This window comes from Teleopsis dalmanni, chromosome 2 (genome assembly GCF_002237135.1).
Source record: "Teleopsis dalmanni isolate 2A chromosome 2, ASM223713v2, whole genome shotgun sequence".
Lineage (NCBI taxonomy): Eukaryota > Metazoa > Arthropoda > Insecta > Diptera > Diopsidae > Teleopsis > Teleopsis dalmanni.
The window spans coordinates 16174389-16189722 of record NC_051847.1 but is presented as its reverse complement, the minus strand read 5'-3'; the positions used below and the strand labels follow the sequence as shown (position 1 = coordinate 16189722).

Here is a 15334-nt window from a genome sequence, read left to right as displayed (position 1 = left end):
CACTACATTATTTAATAATATTATAATATTTTATATTATTATAATATATGTTATAATATTATTATAATAATATAATGTTATCTATTATTAAAATATTATATATTATATTATATATTATTATAATATTATATATTATATTATATATTATTATAATATTATATATTATATTATATATTATTATAATATTATATATTATATTATATATTATTATAATATTATATATTATATTATATATTATTATAATATTATATATTATATTATATATTATTATAATATTATATATTATATTATATATTATTATAATATTATATATTATATTATATATTATTATAATATTATATATTATATTATATATTGTATATATATTATATTATATTATATTATATTAATAGAATACATATGAAATCATATATTTTATATATATAACATATGTATATACATAGATGTGCAAATAAGATCAAAATTTTCAAAACACGGCGTCGACGAAGTATAACATCACTTCATTTGAAAAAATTTTTTTTCTCCAATCTAAAGTTTCACATCCGGTACCAAAGACTAGTTACTAATATCAAAGTTTAGTGGATAAGTTAATCAAACAATTTATAGCGCAATTTATATATTTTTGAAGTGACTTGTTGGTCAAGGTCAAGTCATATACAACTGTTAAAATTACTTTTAAAAAATATATATTATTGTCACCGATATTTTAACTACAGTCTACAGTCATACCCAAAGTGTCCAATAAACTATAAACGCAATTTATGAATTTTAGTCTTGGGGCGCAAAAATATGAACTGATATATTTTTTTGAAGTCGTGTTTCGGTATTTACGAGTTTAAAATTAAATAGTAAATTTATATGGAATACTCTAGTTGTTTTGGAACTGTTTTAAGAATTGACAATCAGCAGATATCCTTGTTATTCATTATTGACTGACAGTATAATCTTTGTCTTCTTTGCTGATTAAATATTCTTTAGTCTCTAAAATGTAGTTCGGCATGAATTCTTCAAAGAATCCACATCAATAAACGCTTGAAAATATTTTAGTAGTTTCATTTTTTATTCAATGTCAGTATCTTACACCCTACATACTCGTCTCTAAATCTTCGTACAGTATTTTCTAAAGTACAATATACACATTTGCGATCTGTTTGTAAAATACTATATCGATTTAGTAATATTCTTTCATCTCTTGAAATATTTTAACATGATCTGGATGGTATATAAACAAGTACATCATAGAAATGTTCCTAGGTTATATTTTGGAAGAACTGGAATTAATTAATTACATCCCATATGTTTAAACTGAACCATCTAAATAATTTGTTAAATTATTTAAAACTAATATATACATATAAACTGAAACTAAATATATGCATAAATATCGATATCAACTTTTATTAAAGTTAAGATTTTTGACATACCGACAGTACGAAGCGATTGGTTCCATTCTTGCAATTGAAAAATATTAATTTGATTTGATTTCTTAAATACTATAAAGAAGATTACATCCATATATCCACTACAAGTTAGAACGATTGGACAGATGTACAAAAAAAATATAAAAAAATTAATGACAAAAAAGATAATGATTATTATTAAATGGATAATGTCATGGTTTATAGTGCTAAACGAAATTGTTTTAATCGATCCTTACAATGAGTCTCCTTAGTCGTGAAACACTCATATAAATTATAAAATCCAAATCCGTGAATTAAATTAAATTAAATCAACCATTATCGTCAAAAATTATTCCAGTCATATTCGATTTTAATATGGGAGCCCTATGTACTTATGGTCCTAATTGTCACTACTGACTTCTCAATAACTCTATGTATAGGGTATTCAAGTATTGACAAAACCAAAGTTAACTTATTCATAAGATTTCTTTTTTTTTAATTTTTTTATTAAGAAGAAATATTAAAAATTGTTTCTTAAAAATAAAATATTTTTATACTACAATAAAATTTATATACATAAAATGGACACTTATTTCAATTTTATAATATTCAACTTAAATAGTTTCAAATAGTTCTTATGAGCAACAATTAGAAAACACACAGGGAACATCCTTATGTCACTATCCTATCCTTTACAATCATCCTAGTGACATCATTCCTGTGACACCATTAATCGTCAACCAAAAGGAAGCACTTTTAATATTACTTATATTTTTCTAATAACAAAACTATTAGGTTTTAATCTAGAGACGCCATCCATATGATTCCATTGATAGTTCAACCCAAAAATAGATTTTTTGAATTCCACAAACATTTTAGGAAAACTGAAATAATAAGTATAAAAATAAAATAATAACTAAACAAAAAGATATTAAATAAAAATAATAATAATTTAATAAGATTCAAAATAAAGAGCCATCACATATAATTTAATACATGGACATTCATATATAGGAACTGCACCAACATAACATTTCATTAACAAATTAAAAAATATTTAACGCAATTACACCTGAAATAAGATCCTTTAATACTAAAAATATCAGTATATAACTACTTCACTGAATAAATATTTTTGAACTACGACTAAGCACCACTTATTTACTAGTATGAAATAAATCAAACTTACCCAAATCCAAATCCCAAATCATTGATAGGTTTAAAACTGATATCCTTCCTTCGGATAATATGACACTTCCCAGACTAATTCCACGCCTCACAGTTCCTTTTACATTTTATAAGATCATTTACAAATTGGTTATTCATTTGGATAATATGACAGCCCACCAACTAATTCCACTCTGTTCATATTTTCCAAATTACTGGTAGTGTTTCAAACTTATGATCATCGATTTCTTGATTTCTTTCACAGATGCGATAAAGGTTTATTCACTTCTCACACCCAGTTTTACATTTGACGAGAACAAATAAACTTAATCATTGATTGTGTAATAGGACGATTGAGTGTGGCGACTGATTGGTTACAATTTGGTCCTTCATTTGGAGAATATGACAGCCCACCAACTAATTCCACTCTGTTCATATTTTCCAAATTAGTGGTAGTGATTCAAACTTATGATCAACGTTTTCTTTTACTGATGCGGTTATAATTTACTTCACTCCTCAAATCCAGTTTTACATTTTACGGGAACAAATATACTTAATCAATGATTGTGTATAGGATTTTCAGTTGTTAATTCAATATCCACTTAAGCCAGCGATCGCGAAATTTAAATTCAAAACCCTCAGGATAATGAAGTTAGAAAAGAGTTACCATAATTAAGGATTAAAATAATTTCGCTTTTACACTTACAAGCTTTAACTTTCCTGAACCGGAATTGTGGACTCCTGGATTTTATTTTCTAATGTCACTCACTTTTTCAGAAATTAATGTAAGTTATAGCATTTGATAGGCTTTGTTGTAATGAAGCTGACTTCTATGTTAAAGCAGCTCCTATCAAGAACGTGAAATGCTTAAGTCCTTAATAATTAATACCTTGTTGTGCTTCTGCCGTCCATTATGTACTACAAGTGCCATTGGACAAGTGCCATTGGATCTAGGAATTGTTCCATAAGTTGTAATTATTTTCGCAATATATTCGAAAACATTCATTCGAAACATATAGTCGAGTTAAGCTTTCTTTGCAAAATATTTCTGTACTATATTTCATATTCAAAGATTTTTACAATGGAAAAGGGATCAAGTTAAAGTAGAAAGTAGTAGAAAATAGTATTATGTTATGTAGTAGAAAATGAATGTAGAAAAGTAGAAAGTAGAAAATGACAGATAAATTTTTTTTTAATTTTTAAATTTGTACTTTGGACTTTCTTTAATAATTGAATTTACGTAGAGGAGTCTTCTGTGTGGATCAGTTTTTTACAAATATAGATTTTGTTTAGTAAAAGAGTAAACATACTAAGAATAGGATATTATGAACCAATCTTACCTATTTAGCTAATCCTTCTTAATACTTGTAAATATCAAAATTGGAGGGCAAAAGATTTCATACCAATCCGATAGTTTTATTATGTATAGTTTCCAAACGATGTCCTTTGTGTTATATATATATATATAAAACTATATAATATATTTTATATTTATATACTTCTAAAAGGTTGGACAAACTTACCGGTTTTATTTAAATTCCTTTGTCATTGATTTTTGTTTTTTGTTTAATAGATGGATGTTAACGTTATTCTAAAAAAGAGATAATGTGTCCAATAATCAATAAAACCGAAGTTCTAAATTAGTACTTACTATATTTGTTTTACTTGAATATGCCTTATTTTGAATCTAATTATATGTGCATACATATGTTTAGAAATCATATGCAATATTGTATGTACGTTTGGTTTTTTATTGTATAGAGCCATTTTTTTTTTGTGTATTATATTTCCCTACAATTTAATTTTGAATAACAATGGGCCAAAAAATATATGAATGACAAACAAAATATATTAGGGGTATCAAATTTTTTTCAATTCCAAAGCCTACTTTTTTAGGTTGTATAGTTTTTGTTTAAAAAAAATAATTTTTTTGACATTTGCATTTCAAATAATATTTTTGTAATTTTTAGGCAATTGATTGATTCTTGATTCTTCTTCTTCTTCTTGAGTTAGCTATTACGCACTTTTACTCTATAATGGCTGGGGGACTTATCTCTACCCCACACTAGGCTTTAACTAGGCTAAAAAAAAAAAACATATAATTTATTTGTCTTTTAGTTAATGACGGAATCAGCATATCTTTCTGAGAGTCCAGAAGTGGACTTGAGGATTGTTAGGGCTGGGTTAATTAGCGTATCAACTTTAGTGAATAATTTTCGAGCTCTGTTACTGATATATTTTTTCACTGAGTCAATCCTAAGATCTCTATGTATGTCTGTTGATCTAATATACCATGGAATCTTAAACAGTTTTCTTAAAGCCAGGTTTTGAGCTATCTGTAATTGCTTTAAGATTAGGCAATTGAATGAAAATTAAAAATTGTATGAAAGAATGGAGAGCTCGGGAACCATTATTGAACACAGCATTTTATTAAGTACTTAAACTTACTACAAACTTTTCCTTCAAACATTTATATTTCTTACAATTGTTTTCCAGTTAATCCCCGGTTTTTCCGGCAATCTTCCATTTTATTGGATGATATCCATTGCACATTTCTAAACATTCAGCTTCGAATACATTTTACTGTTTTTCTTATGTCTTTTTATCGCGTTTCCCAACCATTGTATTTTTTTATTTTAAATGGACAATAGCACTTTCTGATCCAATTCAAGGGCTCTCTTTTCGAAAATCGTCAGACTGTGAATTATCCTCTTAACGAAATGTTAAATCTTCATTCTGTATCTAGCCATAGATTGTAGTATTGGTTTGTGTTTTCTTCTACATTTCTCTACTTCGACCAGAATTTGAGAGTATGTCCTTATTTGTAATTCATAGATATTCCCATTGGCTTTTTACTAAATCTTCTATTGTTTTTGTTTTTGTTGCAGCTCATGTAGCGAGTAGCGAGCTACATTTGGCAATAGTAGACTTTTGCTTCCGGGACGAAAAATTGAGAAAATTTATTTTGTTAAATAATATATCAAGAAATCTGTGGCTTTAAATCAAGAAATTGCGTATGATAATATCATATGAACAATCACCACAAATGCGCTTATAATTTGCTAACGTTTAAGGACAATAAATTTTTTTTTTATATTTTCTAAAATAATTATATCAGCAAAAGTTAGCTCTGACTTGGTTATCTATCTGTATTTCTAGTGACTGTGGTCGGTAGTCTGTAGTGACTTATTTATGTTTAATGTTATTGAAATGTGAGACGTAATGACAATTAGATTTACGTAATTTAAGAAGTTGTTTAATTTTACGACGTCGTAAACGGTGGTTACTCAGAGATATAGTAACGTACTTCATGCTATTATGTAGTAAGGCATTGTAAGGGAGTACAGTATGATATTGTACTGTGTGGTGTGGTTTGATTTGGCCTTGTATGGTCGTACAATATCGTACGATTAATTGCAGTTCTTTGAATATATATTTTTTTCATATAACAAATAAATCTCCAACTTAGCTAGGGCCATGTTATGCAGACAGTTATGGTCACATCAAATGTAAAATTGTTATTGTTTTTAATGTGAACAGCAGAAGAAGAACAGGAGAACAGTATTGCTTGTTATTAAAGATCAGAATTTGTGCCTTTATGGAGTAGTAAATCGTACGTAGTCATTCTTATATTTGTATGTGATTTTGCACCTGATGGGTTTGGTAGTGGTGGGGTATGGTTTTTAGTTTTTTCAAGGTTTTTAGTTGGTTCTGTCAATGACATTTTGATAATGTGCTTCTGTGTGTGTAAATATTCTTTTAAAAAATACTTCTTTGAGGCTTTTTGTTTCTAATAATTTGGATTCAATATATATTGAGTTAACCGAGTTTTTTTAGATATTCTAATCTATTTAGTATTTCTTCTATAGGTTGCTTAGTATATCCTCTTACACTAGCTTTTCTTGTGTTTCTCAATATCCTTTGAACTTCACTTATGTGAGTACTAATCATTTCAATCAAGGTAAATGAGAAGAAAAAAATATTGTTTTGTTCGATTAAAGAAAGAGACTATCGATCGAAAAGAAATCAAAGGTATCCTGCATAAGGTACGAAATAGTAATATATTCTTTTCCTGGACCTATAGTATTTGCTGTGAAAACATTTTTGTCGATTTGTTGAAAAATAATCAATGTGAATTCTTCGAAGTACATATCTTTGGGTAAAAATGCTCTGTTGCTCCAGATACTCCAGAGTTACCTTTGCATCCGGCTCATTGCATTTCAGTGTCAACACACAAATTAATGTTCTACAGTTCTTTTTACTAAAGGATATAACATTCTCAGTGTACTTTCTGTCGTATATATGTCTATACATAATTCTAGCTATTATACAGGTGGTTAAATTTCGTTACCTTTCCTTTACTCTCCTTGTCATGCGCTCGTCCATGAGTTTATGAATCTGTTTCAAAGATCTAAGTACTTCGCTTGGTTAATCCTCTGAAAGTCTTGCGCCATTATTAGTAATAGCACCAACTGTCTCATTTCTCTCTATATCTTTATGACCAGGAATCCAGTACATACTAAAACCGAGGTTACAGGCCAGTCCGGCTATAGCTTCCTTGCCTTCTAGAAGTGTTTTGGATAAGGGGTGTAAAAAAAAATTTTCGGGATAAGGACGTTTCTTACACTTACACTAACCAACAAGTTTTAGCAACTAATTGCAGTATCTAATGGATTTAAGACTACTGATCTTAAATGTGTTATTAGAGAGTGAATAACTAAATTGTAATTACAAGTCACGAAGTAGATTAAATAAAAATTTTAAATATTTATTATTTAATTACCAAACGATTTTAGTAAAGTGTTTTGCCAGGCTAATTGGTCAAATTTTTTATTGTTGTTAAAAATAACTTCTTTTGTTCGCCATTAGATATTAATAGGTTGATTAGTATTTTAAGATAATGTTTAGTTTCTTGATGATTCTTGATGACTTTAGACTAAAGTCAAAATATCGATCAAGTAAAAATTATTGTAAAATAAAACGTGGTTTCTTTTTCTTAATTTTTATTTTTACTAACAATTAAAAATTTGACCAAAAAAATTTGCAAAAACTATATAAAAATGTTAAGATTTTTACTATGCATTCCAAACCAAATGTAGTGCCATCCATGAGGTTGTTAGAAAGGTGAAGTGTATCACTAGATTGTCATCAAATTACTTAAAAATGTAAAGATAAACTGAATGAGTTCCATATTACTTTGATATCGAATAAAACTATTGGACCGATGACCTGATCAAATACGACACTACACTTTCAACGAACACTATATTATCAAAAAAACAACCCCTTATCAGGAATTAGTGTTATTCCTTACGTCCTTCGTAATCAATCATTATTTGGTGGGTATGTTCTGTAGAAGTTATCAGTATGATGACATGGGGGAAACTGGCAAACGTGTTGTATGTCACTGCCCACCTGTGTGGAAATAAATAGTTAACTTCCTAGATTTCTTCTTTGAAGAATTCTCAAAGCTATATACAAACCTTTTAAGATTTGTGACTGAAATCAGTCAGTCCATCAGAAATGGGTGGGAAATATTTCTATAGTATTATAACAGTCCATAAGCCAGATCGAATCTGAACTATTCTATATTAGGGATAACCGTACTCATAAAAAAAAATTGTATAGCCAATCTTAGTACTTAATGGATTGCTAAACCGTGACTACTGAGTGCCGACATGCACTTTTAATTCACTTTTATATTTTTGTAATCTTTAAAAAACATAAAAATGTTTTTTTTTTTGACAATTTAAAATTTCGAAACAAGTTTTTTTTATTAAAAACTCTACAACCTAAAAAAGTAGGCTTTGGAATTGAAAAAAATTTGATACCCCTAATAAATTTTATTTGTTATTCATATATTTTTTTTAGTTGTTATTCAAAATTAAATTTTAGGTTAATATGTTTAAAAAAATTAAAAGTGGCTCAATACATTAACTTTTTTGACATATAATATTGCATACAGGGCCTAAAATAAGTATGTACATATAATTAGACAAAAACTAATCCTTATTAAATTAAAATTCAGTTTCGTTATTTATAGGATACGTCATCAACTCTCATCGTTCTCTTTATTTGGATTGAGGAAATAATATAAAAATCCAATGGAACCTGTACCAACTCATGGAATGCAGGGCAATAAAAAGGTATAAATTTTAAGGGGCTAAAACACTTAAGTTGTTGATAGGAGCAATTTCTCTTTAAAACTATAATTGACATTAAATAATAACAACATGAGTACAATTAGAAATATTAGAAATATTGAATCCAGGAATCCTCAATTTCGTTCAGGAAATGCGAAAGAATTTTTTTTGATAATTCTGATAAAGTTTTACATATACCTACATTTTAAAAACTCAACTTAAACTTAACAAAAACTCAAAAGATACTGCTTCAAATTTGGCCGCAAACTTGAATTAAGATATTACCTAGGGCTCAAACTCATATTCGTAACTAAATTAGAAGTACTTAAGGAAAAAAACAATATTAATAATTGACGCTTTCAAAGTACCAAAACTACGCTACCGACTTTGAATTTCTGTTGTCACAGTCTTCAATAGGAACCGTTTAAGTGTTGAAGGTCTTATACATAATCCATAATTATGTGTGTATGCGTTCTCGTAAAATGTAAAACTGGATGTGAAGAGTGAAGTAAGTCTTTACCGCGTCAAAAGAAAGAAATGAATGGTCATCAGTTTGAATCACTCTGGAAGTGATGAATTTCGAAAAATGAATAGAATGAAATTGGTCAATCTCAAATAAAATTTTCAATCGAACTCGATGACAAACTTAAATCTAGACATAACTAGGATACATCACATTCGTAGCCAAACTTTAAAGAGAAGAAAACTTAGAACATGATATCCAGGATATTAGTTGACGCTTTTAAAGTATTTTGTACTGACTTCCGATTTACTTTATATTCATTACGTCAAAGTCTTAACCGGGAACCGTTTAACACATAAATTGAATATTGGAAGTCCTGTACACTATGTGTGAGTAAATATGATCTTATAAAATGTAAAATGGACTGTGAGTATTGGATTTAGTCTGAGGAGTACCATATTATCCGAAGAAAGGATCAATTTTAAACTTATCACTTACAACATTTAAATACAGAAATAATGGTTAACAAAAAGTCTTCTCATTAGAAGACTAGAAATTTGGGTAAGTTTGCTTTACTTCATATTGGTAAATGAGTTGTGCCTAATTGTGGTTTAAATTTATTTAATTATTGATAATGTAGTCAGATACTTTTATAATTGATAACTTTATTTTATTCCTATTTTTCATCCAAGAAACTGAACAAAATCTTAGATGACATCTTCATTCGAACTCGATGACAAACTTGAATCTAAATATTACCAGAATGCATCACATTCGTAGCCAAACTTTAAAGAGAAGAAAACTAAGAACATGATATCCAGGATATTAGTTGACGCTTTTAAAGTATTTTGTACTGACTTCCGATTTACTTTATATTCATTACGTCAAAGTCTTAATCGGGAACCGTTTAACACATAAATTGAATATTGGAAGTCCTGTACACTATGTGTGAGTAAATATGATCTTATAAAATGTAAAATGGACTGTGAGTATTGGATTTAGTCTGAGGAGTGCCATATTATCCGAAGAAAGGATCAATTTTAAACTTATCACTTACAACATTTAAATACAGAAATAATGGTTAACAAAAAGTCTTCTCATTAGAAGACCAGAAATTTGGGTAAGTTTGGTTTAATTCATATTGGTAAATGAGTTGTGCCTAATTGTAGTTTAAATTTATTTAATTATTGATAATGTAGTCAGATACTTTTATAATTGATAACTTTATTTTATTCCTATTTTTCATCCAAGAAACTTAACAAAATATTAGATGACATCTTCATTCGAACTCGATGACAAACTTGAATCTAAATATTACCAGAATGCATCACATTCGTAGCCAAACTTTAAAGAGAAGAAAACTAAGAACATGATATCCAGGATATTAGTTGACGCTTTTAAAGTATTTTGTACTGACTTCCGATTTACTTTATATTCATTACGTCAAAGTCTTAATCGGGAACCGTTTAACACATAAATTGAATATTGGAAGTCCTGTACACTATGTGTGAGTAAATATGATCTTATAAAATGTAAAATGGACTGTGAGTAGTGGATTTAGTCTGGGAGTGCCATATTATCCGAAGAAAGGATCAATTTTAAACCTATCACTTACAACATTTAAATACAGAAATAATGGTTAACAAAAAGTCTTCTCATTAGAAGACCAGAAATTTGGGTAAGTTTGGTTTAATTCATATTGGTAAATGAGTTGTGCCTAATTGTAGTTTAAATTTATTTAATTATTGATAATGTAGTCAGATACTTTTATAATTGATAACTTTATTTTATTCCTATTTTTCATCCAAGAAACTTAACAAAATATTAGATGACATCTTCATTCGAACTCGATGACAAACTTGAATCTAAATATTACCAGAATGCATCACATTCGTAGCCAAACTTTAAAGAGAAGAAAACTAAGAACATGATATCCAGGATATTAGTTGACGCTTTTAAAGTATTTTGTACTGACTTCCGATTTACTTTATATTCATTACGTCAAAGTCTTAATCGGGAACCGTTTAACACATAAATTGAATATTGGAAGTCCTGTACACTATGTGTGAGTAAATATGATCTTATAAAATGTAAAATGGACTGTGAGTATTGGATTTAGTCTGGGGAGTGCTTTATTGTCCGAAGAAAGGATCAATTTTAAACCTATCACTTACAACATTTAAATACAGAAATAATGGTTATCAAAAAGTCTTCTCATTAGAAGACCAGAAATTTGGGTAAGTTTGGTTTAATTCATATTGGTAAATGAGTTGTGCCTAATTGTAGTTTAAATTTTTTTAGTTATTGATGATGTAGTCAGATACTTTTATAATTGATAACTTTATTTTATTCCTATTTTTCATCCAAGAAACTTAACAAAATATTAGATGACATCTTCATTCGAACTCGATGACAAACTTGAATCTAAATATTACCAGAATGCATCACATTCGTAGCCAAACTTTAAAGAGAAGAAAACTAAGAACATGATATCCAGGATATTAGTTGACGCTTTTAAAGTATTTTGTACTGACTTCCGATTTACTTTATATTCATTACGTCAAAGCCTTAACCGGAAACCGTTTAACACATAAATTGAATATTGAAAGTCCTGTACATTATGTGTGAGTAAATATGATCTTATAAAATGTAAAATGGACTGTGAGTATTGGATTTAGTCTGAGGAGTACCATATTATCCGAAGAAAGGATCAATTTTAAACTTATCACTTACAACATTTAAATACAGAAATAATGGTTAACAAAAAGTCTTCTCATTAGAAGACCAGAAATTTGGGTAAGTTTGGTTTAATTCATATTGGTAAATGAGTTGTGCCTAATTGTAGTTTAAATTTTTTTAGTTATTGATGATATAGTCAGATACTTTTATAATTGATAATTTTATTTTATTCCTATTTTTCATCCAAGAAACTTAACAAAATCTTAGATGACATCTTCATTCGAACTCGATGACAAACTTGAATCTAAATATTACCAGAATGCATCACATTCGTAGCCAAACTTTAAAGAGAAGAAAACTAAGAACATGATATCCAGGATATTAGTTGACGCTTTTAAAGTATTTTGTACTGACTTCCGATTTACTTTATATTCATTACGTCAAAGTCTTAATCGGGAACCGTTTAACACATAAATTGAATATTGGAAGTCCTGTACACTATGTGTGAGTAAATATGATCTTATAAAATGTAAAATAGACTGTGAGTAGTGGATTTAGTCTGGGAGTGCCATATTATCCGAAGAAAGGATCAATTTTAAACTTATCACTTACAACATTTAAATACAGAAGTAATGGTTAACAAAAATTCTTCTCATTAGAAGACTAGAAATTTGGGTAAGTTTGCTTTACTTCATATTGGTAAATAAGTTGTGCCTAATTGTGGTTTAAATTTATTTAATTATTGATAATGTAGTCAGATACTTTTATAATTGATAACTTTATTTTATTCCTATTTTTCATCCAAGAAACTTAACAAAATCTTAGATGACATCTTCATTCGAACTCGATGACAAACTTGAATCTAAATATTACCAGAATGCATCACATTCGTAGCCAAACTTTAAAGAGAAGAAAACTTAAAACATGATATCCAGGATATTAGTTGACGCTTTTAAAGTATTTTGTACTGACTTCCGATTTACTTTATATTCATTACGTCAAAGCCTTAACCGGAAACCGTTTAACACATAAATTGAATATTGAAAGTCCTGTACATTATGTGTGAGTAAATATGATCTTATAAAATGTAAAATGGACTGTGAGTATTGGATTTAGTCTGAGGAGTGCCATATTATCCGAAGAAAGGATCAATTTTAAACTTATCACTTACAACATTTAAATACAGAAATAATGGTTATCAAAAAGTCTTCTCATTAGAAACAGATCTGACTAAATTTGATAAAATACATATATAAATAGATGTTAATTGTAATGGAAATAAATCAAGTTACAGATGATATACTCAGAAACTTTTATAACTGACAATTTAATTATATTCAAATGTCTCACCAACAAACTTAACAAAATAATAGATCAATATGCATACGAACAGATAACAAACTTCAATCTAAATATTACCAGAATGCATAACATTCGAAAACAAACTTTAAAGAGAAGAAAAATAAAAACATATATACAGATATTAGTTGACGCTTTTAAAGTATTTTGTACTGACTTCCGATTTACTTTATATTCATTACGTCATAGTCTTAATCGGGAACCGTTTAACACATAAATTGAATATTGGAAGTCCTGTACACTATGTGTGAGTAAATATGATCTTATAAAATGTAAAATGGACTGTGAGTATTGGATTTAGTCTGAGGAGTGCCATATTATCCGAAGAAAGGATCAATTTTAAACTTATCACTTACAACATTTAAATACAGAAATAATGGTTAACAAAAAGTCTTCTCATTAGAAGACTAGAAATTTGGGTAAGTTTGCTTTACTTCATATTGGTAAATAAGTTGTGCCTAATTGTGGTTTAAATTTATTTAATTATTGATAATGTAGTCAGATACTTTTATAATTGATAACTTTATTTTATTCCTATTTTTCATCCAAGAAACTGAACAAAATCTTAGATGACATCTTCATTCGAACTCGATGACAAACTTGAATCTAAATATTACCAGAATGCATCACATTCGTAGCCAAACTTTAAAGAGAAGAAAACTAAGAACATGATATCCAGGATATTAGTTGACGCTTTTAAAGTATTTTGTACTGACTTCCGATTTACTTTATATTCATTACGTCAAAGTCTTAACCGGAAACCGTTTAACACATAAATTGAATATTGAAAGTCCTGTACACTATGTGTGAGTAAATATGATCTTATAAAATGTAAAATGGACTGTGAGTATTGGATTTAGTCTGAGGAGTACCATATTATCCGAAGAAAGGATCAATTTTAAACTTATCACTTACAACATTTAAATACAGAAATAATGGTTAACAAAAAGTCTTCTCATTAGAAGACCAGAAATTTGGGTAAGTTTGGTTTAATTCATATTGGTAAATGAGTTGTGCCTAATTGTAGTTTAAATTTTTTTAGTTATTGATGATGTAGTCAGATACTTTTATAATTGATAACTTTATTTTATTCCTATTTTTCATCCAAGAAACTTAACAAAATCTTAGATGACAACTTCATTCGAACTCGATGACAAACTTGAATCTAAATATTACCAGAATGCATCACATTCGTAGCCAAACTTTAAAGAGAAGAAAACTTAGAACATGATATCCAGGATATTAGTTGACACTTTTAAAGTATTTTGTACTGACTTTCGATTTACTTTATATTCATTACGTCAAAGTCTTAACCGGGAACCGTTTAACAATTAAATTGAATATTGAAAGTCCTGTACATTATGTGTGAGTAGATATGATCTTATAAAATGTGAAATAGACTGTGAGTAGTGGATTTAGTCTGGGAGTGCCATATTATCCGAAGAAAGGATCAATTTTAAACTTATCACTTACAACATTTAAATACAGAAGTAATGGTTAACAAAAATTCTTCTCATTTGAAGACTAGAAATTTGGGTAAGTTTATTTTACTTCATATTGCTAAATGAGGTGTGCCTAATTGTACTTTAAACTTATTTAATTATTGATAATGTAGTCAGATACTTTTATAATTGATAACTTTATTTTATTCCTATTTTTCATCCAAGAAACTTAACAAAATCTTAGATGACATCTTCATTCGAACTCGATGACAAACTTGAATCTAAATATTACCAGAATGCATCACATTCGTAGCCAAACTTTAAAGAGAAGAAAACTTAAAACATGATATCCAGGATATTAGTTGACGCTTTTAAAGTATTTTGTACTGACTTCCGATTTACTTTATATTCATTACGTCAAAGTCTTAACCGGAAACCGTTTAACAATTAAATTGAATATTGAAAGTCCTGTACACTATGTGTGAGTAAATATGATCTTATAAAATGTAAAATGGACTGTGAATAGTGGATTTAGTCTGGGGAGTGCTCTTTGATAGTTAATGAAATCGCAATAATTATTTATAAAATTATATTTATATAAAATTTTTCATTTTTATTAAAATATTATATATTAAGAAACAGATCTGAACTAAATATTGAAATAAAAATACATATATACAA

The 15334-nt window shown here is 28.0% G+C and overlaps 3 long non-coding RNA genes across 4 annotated transcripts; 2 read left to right on the top strand and 1 right to left on the bottom strand.

Moving 5' to 3' along the window:
- Positions 1-1962: 1962 nt before the first annotated feature.
- On the bottom strand, positions 1963-4380 carry LOC119684741. 2 transcript variants are annotated; one of them, XR_005252756.1, is made up of 6 exons: positions 4219-4380; positions 4091-4158; positions 3908-4038; positions 3274-3517; positions 2590-3204; positions 1963-2284 (listed from the first exon to the last, which is right to left on the bottom strand). It is a non-coding gene; the product is annotated as an uncharacterized LOC119684741 (long non-coding RNA). The 2 variants fall into 2 exon arrangements; XR_005252757.1 differs by having other exon boundaries at positions 3908-4011.
- Positions 4381-8466: 4086 nt separating this feature from the next.
- LOC119680240 lies at positions 8467-13006 on the top strand. Its single transcript, XR_005252455.1, has 8 exons — positions 8467-8544; positions 8596-9734; positions 9866-10293; positions 10425-10851; positions 10983-11410; positions 11542-11969; positions 12101-12527; positions 12659-13006. It is a non-coding gene; the product is annotated as an uncharacterized LOC119680240 (long non-coding RNA).
- A 332-nt stretch (positions 13007-13338) lies between these two features.
- Positions 13339-14983, top strand: LOC119685893. The gene is made up of 4 exons (XR_005252837.1): positions 13339-13630; positions 13762-14189; positions 14321-14747; positions 14879-14983. It is a non-coding gene; the product is annotated as an uncharacterized LOC119685893 (long non-coding RNA).
- The last annotated feature ends 351 nt before the right edge of the window (positions 14984-15334 follow it).